We start from the raw sequence: 10646 nt of genomic DNA on the forward strand, positions 1-10646 counted from the left end.
ACCATTAATAACAATGAAAATAATAATACAAACTGTGTTTTCATCCTTTCACTCAGTAATCTATATAAATCTTCAGATAACTCAATTTCTTTAATCTGAGATAAACTTATTCATTCATTCATTGGCCACTGATAGACCTTCTACTATGTACAAGGCAGTAAAGGAAACTTTAACTCCCCTTTAAGGAGTCTCTAGACCATAATCTAAGTGATATGTCCAATGTGGGGGTCATGTTTTTCAATCATTTTCTTTGTAAAAGTGAAAATAGAGATGGTACAATTGCTCTTATACTCTCAAAATGGGAGGTTTGACAGTGAGTTTTGGATGTAACTTGTGAGAAAAAAAAATCTGTGGGAAATATAGTGAAGGGCAAGATAAGAACATGAGGCCAGTCGGCATACTTTGTGTTGTACAACCTGACAGAGAAATTGTAGCTATGGAGAGGAGAACTTACAGTTATTATAAGGGTTTTGATCAGGGATAGACCCCCAAAGGTTTTTTTTTTTTGCTTACGTTGGCATAGAATGATCTTTTCTGGGGGAAAAGAGGTCTCTTTTGGCTTATACTTTATGTGAAAATAGCTTGAAAGAAGAGGGTTTGACAATTCTTCAATTAAAAAAAAAATCCAAATACATCTGCAGGACCAAGAGAAGATTTACCCCAGCAGCTGTGGGTAAAGATATTTAGCTTTCCTGTTTGCCTGCCCAAACACTGAAAGGTGATTGAGAGAGAAAGATGTTTTAATATTGCCTCATTACCTTTGCAATTACCTGTACAAATCTGCAACCTAAATAGACAAACATATTTACAGTCAGAAGTACTCGAAGCTGCAGGATGGCTGTTTCAATATTTACTAGTCTATGATTGGCAACTTATTAGCTTGTTAATACACACCAACAGAGAAAGGTTAATAGACTTGTACAAGAGATACTGTGCTCTTATCCTCCTTTGGTTACCTCTGGATAATGGGAGATAACAGGTAATGCATAAGGTAATGATGTCAGTAGAACAGATTAAAAAAATGAGGCTGGTGGGAACTGAGCTCCAAGGGGTAGAAAATCAATCTGTTCACCTTCTTAGGTACCTGCTGGAGGTAAGCCTGAGCAATAAATCAGAAGGCAGCAAAGGCAGAGTTACCTACCTCATTCCCCTCATTTCCTTTACTGGTCATAAAAGTATAAAAGTAGGGTTTACCAAGTTCAGAAGAGATGTAAACTTTTTTTTTAACTTCCCCCTTTTCTGTCTAGGTATATTTCCATTTTTCTCTGAGTGAATGCAAAATTTAGGAAAGGGTTTTCAGATAATAATGAGAATTTTATAAAAAAAAAGTTGTCACTTTTTTCTTCTAAAATGTTTTATTTTTTTCCCCAGTTACATATAAAAACAATTTTAAACATTCATTTATTAAAACTTTGAGTTCCAAATTCTCTCCATCCCCTCTCTCTTCATTGAGAAGGCAAGCAATTTGACATGGGTTATACATATGCATGCCTGCAAAACATATTTCCATGTTAGTCATATTGTGAAAAAACACAGACCAAAACAGCAACAATACCAACTAAAATAAAGTTTAAAAAGTATGTTTTGATCTGCATTCAGACTCCATCAGTTCTTTCTCTGAAGATGGATAGCATTTTCATCATAAGTCCTTTGAAATTGTCTTGGATCATTGTATTGCTGAGAATAATTAAGTCATTCGCAGCTGATCATCACACAAAATTGCTGTTACTGTGTACACTGTTCTCCTGGTTCTGCTCACTTCACTGTGCATCAGTTCATGTAAGTCTTTCCAGGTTTTTCTGAGAGCATCCTGCTTGTCGTTTCTTTTTTTTTTTTCACTTTTTTTGGTGAGGCAATTGGGGTTAAGTGACTTACCCAGGATCACACAGATAGTGTCTTTGTCAAGTGTGTGAGTCTGGATTTGAATTCAGGTCCTCCTGACTCCAAGGATGGAGCTGCTTGTCATTTCTTATAGCATAATAGTATTTCATCACAGTCATATACCACAACTTGTTCAGCCATTCCCCAATTGATGGGAATCCCCTCAATTTCCAATTCTTTGCCACCACTAAAAGAGCTGCTATAAATATTTTTGTACATATGGATCCTTATTTTTTTTTATCTATTTGGGCTATAGAACTGGTAGTGATGTTGCTGGGTCAAAGGGTATGCATGGTTTTATAGCCCTTTGGGCATAGTTCCAAATTGCTCTCCAGAATGGTTAAATCAGTTCACAACTCCACCAACAGGGCATTAGTGTCTCAATTTCCCTGCACTCCCTCCAACATTTGTTGTTTTCCTTTTCTGTCATAGGCAATCTGATAGGTGTGGGGTGGTACCTGAGAGTTGTTTTAATTTGAATTTCTCTAATCAATAGTGATTTAGAGCATTTTTTCTTATGACTATAGATAGCTTTGATTACTTTATCTGAGAACTATCTATTCATATCCTTTGACCATTTAACAATTGGGGAGTGACTCTTATTTTTACAAATTTGACTCAGTAAGGTGTCACTTTTTTTTTCTTTTTGGTGAGGCAATCGGGGTTAAGTGACTTGCCCAGGGTCACACAGCTAGTAAGTGTCAGTGTCTGAGGTCAGATTTGAACTCAGGTTCTTCTGACTCCAAGGCCAGAGCTCCATTCACCTCGCCACCTACCTGCCCCAAGGTTCTTTATGGAACCAAAGGTTATGGTAACATTTCATTCCACAGTAGGCTTTGGAATCACTTCAAACTCAGATTATTTTCATCCATCCTAGAAGGAAATGGGGATTTCTCCCTCTTTCAGCATTCCAATTGACAATGACAGTCTTGAGAAGAGGCCTGTACTTCCTCCTTTCAGTGAAGAGGTGGGGGAACTCTGGGCCGGGAATGTTGCCTATACTCTCAGACAATGTGTTGGTTGTTTTTGCTTAACTCTTTGCCCCCGTATGTTGGGATGGTGCACAGGGTGGGAGAAGGAGAAGACAGAAATATCAGAAGTGACCCTAATGTAAAAGCAAAAGACATCAATGAAATAAACAAAAACATGTTGGTCTGAACCAAGTCCTTCTGGTTGAGATGCTGTTGATAAAGTAAGAAGATGCTTAAACTGGTTAGCAAAGAGATGGCTAATTGATAGTATTGGTAAATGGTGCTTCAGAAAGAATAGGTTTTCTAGGGGAAATCCAGGTATAAAGAGCAGAGGCTTTGTATTTAGAAATTTACATCTGATTTGATTCCCAAACTGTTGAATAAATTTTGAATGAATGAAGCAACTGCTTTTCTGCTAATCTGGGATTATTTTAACCACTAGAGGGGGTCCATTCACAAGAATGAAGCACAATTTCTGAATATCTGTGTAATAATTGTTAACACTTAAGCAAACATTATCTGTTGGAGCTTTGGACAGGGTAGGGAAGGTGGTAGGAACCAATGGAGGCAATCTGTTTGTATTTACCAGAGGTCTTTGAAAAGGAGCCTCACTAGAGGATTATTTTTTAAAATATTGATATAGGACTCAGAAAAAAGGGATGGGGCTATCCCAGAAAACTTAAACTAAACCTAGGGGATAGTAACCTAGTTGCACTGAAAAAAAATTTATCCCTGAAATTCCTTCAATTGATCAGCCTTTTTATTGCCAAATTAGGCAATTTAGAAAAAAAAATTCTCTAGACAGACACATTGCCTCCATTTACCTCACTTTGCCTTCTATTTCTTGTAATTTGGCTTTTGACTCCACCACTCTACCGAAACTTCTTTCTGCAGTGTTACCAGGAGATCTTTTAATAGCTAAATCCAATTAACTTCCTTCAGGCCTCTTTCTATTTAACCTCTCTACAGATTTTGACATCTTTAAACATTGTCTTCTCTTAGTTCCTGTGACATTCACTAAATTCTGTTTTTCCCTCTCCCTGTTTGATTGTTTCTTTTCCACCTCCTTTCTTGGATTATTATCTATCTTCTACCTAAGTGTGGGTGTCCCATAGGCCCTATCCTGGGTCTACTTCTCTTTTCACTCTAAACTCACCTTCACCGGTCTCATCATTGAACCTTTAGGCTAAATTATGCTCAAGCAGAAGATTCTCAAATCATGTGTTCTACCTTAATGTCTCTCTAAACTCCAGCCCCATATGGCCTATTGCATGCTAGACATATCCACTTGGATGTCAACATCTCAAATCTATCATGTCCAAAAGGGAACTGATTATTTTACCCTCCCAAATCTCTACTTCCAAATTGGTTTCTAATTGCATATACCATCCTCTTTCCAGTTACCATTCTGTCTTTGTGTCTTTTCTATTTTTCTCATTCCATATTCATTTGTTCTCTAAATGTTTTTGAGTCTACCTCCACAGAATCTAATTGTCCCCCCCCCCTGCTGACAGGTCTACCACCCAATTTTAGACCCTTATTACCTCTTGCCAGTTTAAAGAGGGGTAATCAGATTATTACCTTTTAAGGTAAAAAGATGATAGTGTTAACCTTCATGGAGGCAAGTTTTGGGGACTCTGATTTCATCTCTCTGAATTGTATGGACATGCTAGATTTATTTCATTGTGAAGATTGAGGACATCTCAGAGGCTGGGTACTCATGGAACCATTCATACTTCTTTGAGGATATGATTAATTTTCAGTGTCCAGTTGTGATTTGACTCGCTCACACTTTTGTGGTTTGGAACTACAAGAAAAAGTATTTGGAACTACAAGAATATGTATAGCCCGCAGTATAAAGGGATTATACTGGGCCTATAAAGGAAACAAGTGGACCTGCCATAGGTAGTCAGATGACAAGGAAAGAGTTGAGATCAGATACCAGTAGAGACAGCTTCGGTGCTTGAGTGGAGAAACATGCACATTAGCTAAGTCCCAAAAGTCACCTTTCTCTTAGTCCCAGAGGCTACAGCCACATAGAGGCAATGACAGAGTTTTGTAAGTTATGACAAGACCAGATATGGGAGTATAGTATTACTGTGAATTTTGATTTAGTTACTAGAAATCTTATCAATGTATTTCTAGTAAAAAAATCTTCTCAAGTTCAATTAAAGAACTATTTAATAAAACTGAATGGATTAAGTAGATATGGTATTGGGCTTGGAGACAGAAAGACGAGTTCAAATTCTGCTTTTGGCACTTACTAGCTGGGTGATCTTAAGTAATGTACATAACCTCTCTCTGCCTCATTTTCCTCATCTATAAAATGAGAGGGTTTGATTCAATAACCTCTAAGGCCCCTTCCACCTTTAAATCTATGATCTTATGCTGCTATAATTTATAGCAATAGCTTCAAAACTCTGTTTCTGGAACTCTAAATTGGACACAGATGAAAATTTGTGACCCCAAACTTTCCTAGTCATCTCCTTCCTCCTGCCTCCACACTCAGTAGTACCCCAGACAGGAATCAAAGATAATATTGACAGTGGCAGTAGGTGTGGCCACCTTTTTGGAGCTGATTATTAGTTTGTACATTTTAAGATATTATCAAAAGGCAGTGTGGCTTAGTAGATAGAATGCTGGACCTAGAGAAAGAGTTTTAAGTTCTGCCTCTAATACTTAGTGGCTATCTAATCATGAGCAAGTAATGCAATCTCTTTGTCCTCATTCTTTAAAATAGAAGTGATAATACTATCTAACAAACAACTTCATTGGATTATTGTGAGACTCAAATGAGATAATGTATGTAAAGGATCTTTGCATACTTTATTTTAATTTTTAATTTTTTTTTAGGAAAATAGTTTTGTATATGGGGTATAACATAAACTCAAGACAACTCATAGATAAAAAGGTGACCTTCCACAGCTACCACCGATTCTGCAAAGAGTTTATATGGAACATCCTCCTTTGAAACATCATCCAGGTTTATCCAGGATGACCGAGGGCTGCCCATCTATCTTGGAATGTCCTTGGAAGGCTCTAAAAGTGATTCAGCTACAAGATAAAACCCCCAGAGTCTCTTCACATGGCAGGGGGAAAGAAAACGAGGGAAACTATTCAAACTTTGTCTTCTTTCCCTGTGGCTTGTTGTCACCTCCTCCTCGGCCTCCTCAGAAATGCCCCGGCCTCCAAAGTCTTCTTGTCCTCCACAGCCATTATGCTTGGCCCAATCCAGGGTTACTTTGTTTTCCATCGACATCCCTGTCCTCCATAGCCTCTTTTGCAGCTTTGGTGTCTTCCTCTGAGTTGAAGTCCACAAAACCAAACCCTTTCGAAGACCCCGTCTCCCTGTCTGTGACTACCCTGGTGCTCACTGAACCATGAAATGAATCTTTCAACATTTCTTCCATCATGTCTTCAGACAGGCCTTTGATGAACAAGGTTTTGTAGGACTGGTTCCTTGGGGCTGCATTAGCGACATTCTGTCCCTTCAGCTCCAGCTGCATGGTTCTGCCTTTGATCTCTATGTTGTTACAAGAATTCAAGGCTTCTTTCACCTCTTCCATGGAGGCAGATTCAATGGACACGTACCCTTTAGATCAGCCTTGGTGGTTCTGGAGCAAGCTGATGGATGTTGCCTTCTCAAACACTCTCTGCAGACTCTCCTCCATGACACCATAGGCGAGGTTGTTCAGTGCAAGGGTCTTGGAGCCCAATGGCTCACTGTTGCGCCTGCCCCAGGAATTATTCTTCTAGAGTTCTGTCCTTGGCTTTTCTCCCCTGTGCAATCCATAATGAGTGCACAGCCATCGATCTCAGTGCCCTACTTCTCTTCCAAAGCCTTGACCACATCTGCTACTGTCTGAAATTCAATGTAGGCAGTTCCTTTGGGGGTCCCATGCTTGGTGCAGACCAGTCTGACCTCAATAGCATCTTAAAATACTTCCTAACCTCCTCCGGAGTTACTTTATATGGCAGATTCTTGACAAAGAGTGTCCTTGCACCTCGGTCTTTCTTGTTCTCTTTTGATTCTTCCAGCTTAATTTCAGAGCCAAGCACTTTGGAGTCACTTTGTTCCAGAGCCTTTTCCATGTCTTCAGCATATTGAAATTCCACATAGCCAGACGTTCTGGTGACACCGATGCAGATGTCCACAATGGTAAGGTCTTTTTTTTTCTTTTTTCTTTGCAAAGAAGTACATCATGCCAGTTTTTAGCTCAGAAGCAGTTTTGTTGAGGTTCAGGTTCAGGGAAGAGATTGAAATTTGTAGATGATTCAGCATCCAATTTTGGGAGCCTTCTGTTTGCCCATTTCCTTTTTACTTCTTTCCTGGTGCTTCTTTCACTGTCGCTTCCTCCTCCCCTCCTCCTCCTTCTCAGATTCTTTGGCCTTTCTAGGTCTCCCAATGGCAGCTTTCATAGCAGTAGTCTTCTCTTTGGCAGGTGTGGAATCCATAGCTTCTTCTTTAGTCATCCTCATTTTCTTCATCCTCATCATCCTTAGAGGCTTGTTTGGTGGGAGCCACTCCCATCTTTGTAGCTTTGAAAGCCTCAAACTCTTCATGCCCTTTATGTTCACTGTCTTCTTCTTCAGACTCCCTGTCTTCCTTCTTGCCATTCTTCCCATTTTTTGCCACTTTGTTTGGGGACACCACTGCTTTCTTGGGCTACCTTCTTGGCCAGGGTCATGGCAACTGTCTTCTCACCAGGGACATGGCTCCTTCCTTGTCAGGCCTGGTGGCAACAACAGCTTTTCTTGTTGGTGGTACCTTCTTTCCTGGTGCAGCCACAGCCTGCTTGATCTTCTTCTGAAGAACCACAACCTGCTTTCTTCTTCATCTTCTGGCATATCCTCATCCTCACTGTCTTCTGTCTCCTTTGGGAGAGGGGCCATTTTCTTTCACTCACCTTGATTTTTAGCAGCCTTTTCTAGCTTCACCATGGTGGTGGCCTGTGACTAGGGTATGGAGGGTGCAGATCTGTGGGCCAAAGCCCAGGCAATGTCATCAGGTGGTGGAAAGACAGGGAGGAGTCCTGTGAGCAGCTCTTTGCTGGCCAAGATTGAGATGAAAGACCTTTTTGCATACTTTAAAGGCTTTATGAATATCAGCTGTTACTATAGTAAGAGGAGGCAAATGATAGGGATGGTGAGTTTAGCCAGAGGGTAATAGAATGACATGAGCTTTTCTGAAACAATGGCATTACTGATTTTATTACTGCTTTCAGAGCAGGAAGTGGAAAGTAGGGGCAGTAAGGAGGTGCCTAGTAGCATGGCATGAGGATGGCATAGTCAGGTATCTTGAGTTTACATGTAGTAAACTCTTACCAATTAGTATGGCTATAGAGTGGGAACTACAGTTCCAGCTATAAGTGTGTAATGGCAAGAGAGGCAACCCTGGGCCCCATGGCATAAAAATGAATGTGAATGTGAATAGAATGAACTTACTCATAAATTGAAGAAAGGTAACAGAATGGATTAGAAAGCAGAATCCAACAGTATGCTATTTACACATTTGAAGCATCTAATTTCACACAGAATTAAAATGGTGGATTGGAATAAAATATATTTTACTCATGTGAATTTTTAAAAGAAGAGTGGTAATCATAATCTTAGAAAAGACGACAGTAAAAATAGAAATAGTTAAGGTAAATAAGCAGTATACTTAGCATTAACATAATATTTAAAGATTTTATTGTTTAGCCCTTTCATTCGTGTCTGACTCTTCATACCAATACATAATTTCATGTTTTTGAATGTCTTATTGAATTTAGTGTTTCAATGTCATTGGAATAATTTCATTGTTTTAGAATACACACACACACACACACACACACACATATACCCCCAATGGCTTAGAATCTAAGTACTTAAAAAAACAAATCAAAAGAATTTTGCTATGTAGATATAAAAACTACATAGTTGGAGATCTTGATGTCTCCCTTTCAGAGTTAGACAAATCCAATTAAAAAAACAAGAAAGAAGAAAGACTAGAATTGAATTCTAGAAAAGTTAGCTGTATTAGGTCTCTGGTGTTTAATGAATGGAAATTAAAAGGACATACCTGTTCTTGTTTTTGTATGGCACCTTTGCATGTGCTAGGCTTAAGAACCTCATAAACAATTGTAGGAAGAAAAAATATTAAATATCTTTATGGATCACAAATGCAATATAATTGTAAACAATAAAGGGCTTTTGAAGAAAGGATTCAAACTTTAATGGAGACTAGATAATATATTCCTAAAGAATATGTGGATCAAAGAACAAATCATAGAAACAATAGATAATTTCATCAAAGAAAATGACAATGAGACAATATACCAAAACTTTTGGGATATAGCTAAAGCATTCATTAGGGAAAAATTTATGTCTTTAAACATCAGTTAAAAAAAAACCCAATTATGCAGTGAATTGGTCATGCCACTAAAAAAAAAGGTAGAAAAACTCCACATATAAAAACATCAACTAAATACAAAAATAGGAATCTTAAAATTCAAAGAAAAGAGAAATTGAAAACAAATAAAGCACATTTAGTTACATGTAAAACTAAAATTGTTTGAAGAAAAAAATGAATAAGATAGATAAAGCATTAGGTAATTTGATTAAAAAGAGGGAATCCAAATTACCATACTTAAAAGTAAAAAAAGAGAATTCACTACAGAAATAAAGAAACTATTAGAAAACATTTTGACCAATTATGTCAACAAAATTGACAGCTTAAATAAAATGGATAAATATTTGCAAAAATGTAAAATACATTATGCTAAGCACTATATAAATGCTATGTCATTTGATCTTCACAACAACCCTGTGAAGTAGATGCTATTATTATTCTCATTTTAAGGTTGTGGAAACTGAGGCATACAGATTAAGTGATTTGCCCAGGCATCCATCTAGTAGGTGTCTAAGGTAGCATGTCTTCCTGACTCCAGGTCCAGAATTCTAAATAGATAGTTTAAATAACCCAGTCTCAGGAAAAAGAAATTAATCAGGCCATCAATAAGTTCCTAAAGAGGGGAAACAGATGTACAAATTTGTATAGATGGATGTACAAATGAATTCTATTAAATATTCAAAAAGCAATTAAGTCCAATGTTACATAAAATGTTTGAAAAAATAAGGAGGGAAGGCATCTTACCAACCTCCTTCCATGGGACAAATATAGTCTTTATACCTAAATCAGGGAGAGGTAAAGCAGAGAAGGAAAACTGTAGACCAATATCTCTGATGAATACTAATGCAAAAATATTGAGTAAAATATTAGCAAAGAATTTCAAAAACTGTTTTAAATATCATACACTATGATCAGATTGTATTTATACTAATAATTCATGCATTGCTGTTTCAATATTCAGAAAACCAAAATCATAATAGACCATATTGACAAAAACAATAAAAATCACACAGTTATTTCACATGTTACAGAAAAATCTCCATATAAAATGCAATATTCATTTGTGTTAAAACATTTATAAGTATTGGAATAAATGGCCCTTTTCTCATTGTGATAAAGTGTCTGTCTCAAACTAAGAACTTAGATTATTTGTAATGAAGAGAGGCTGGAGACCTTCTTAATAAGAAGTAAAGGAGGGCTAAAGCAAGGATGTCTATTGTCATCACTATTATTTAATATGGTTGTTAAAATACTACTGAAACAATTAAAAAAATATTCTGTGGAATAAGTATAGTCAAAGAAAAAATGAAATGATTGCTTTTTAAAGATGATATGACAGGTTCTTTAGATAACCCTAGAGATTCAACTAAAATTAATTGAAACTATTAATAACTTCTACAAAG

At 37.4% G+C, this 10646-nt stretch overlaps 1 pseudogene; it reads right to left on the reverse strand.

Annotated features, from left to right (window-relative positions):
* Positions 1-5965: 5965 nt before the first annotated feature.
* LOC110214678 (nucleolin pseudogene) lies at positions 5966-7793 on the reverse strand (annotated as a pseudogene).
* Positions 7794-10646: the final 2853 nt, after the last annotated feature.

This window comes from Phascolarctos cinereus, unplaced genomic scaffold (genome assembly GCF_003287225.1).
Source record: "Phascolarctos cinereus isolate Bilbo 61053 unplaced genomic scaffold, phaCin_HiC Scaffold_4;HRSCAF=312, whole genome shotgun sequence".
NCBI lineage: Eukaryota > Metazoa > Chordata > Mammalia > Diprotodontia > Phascolarctidae > Phascolarctos > Phascolarctos cinereus.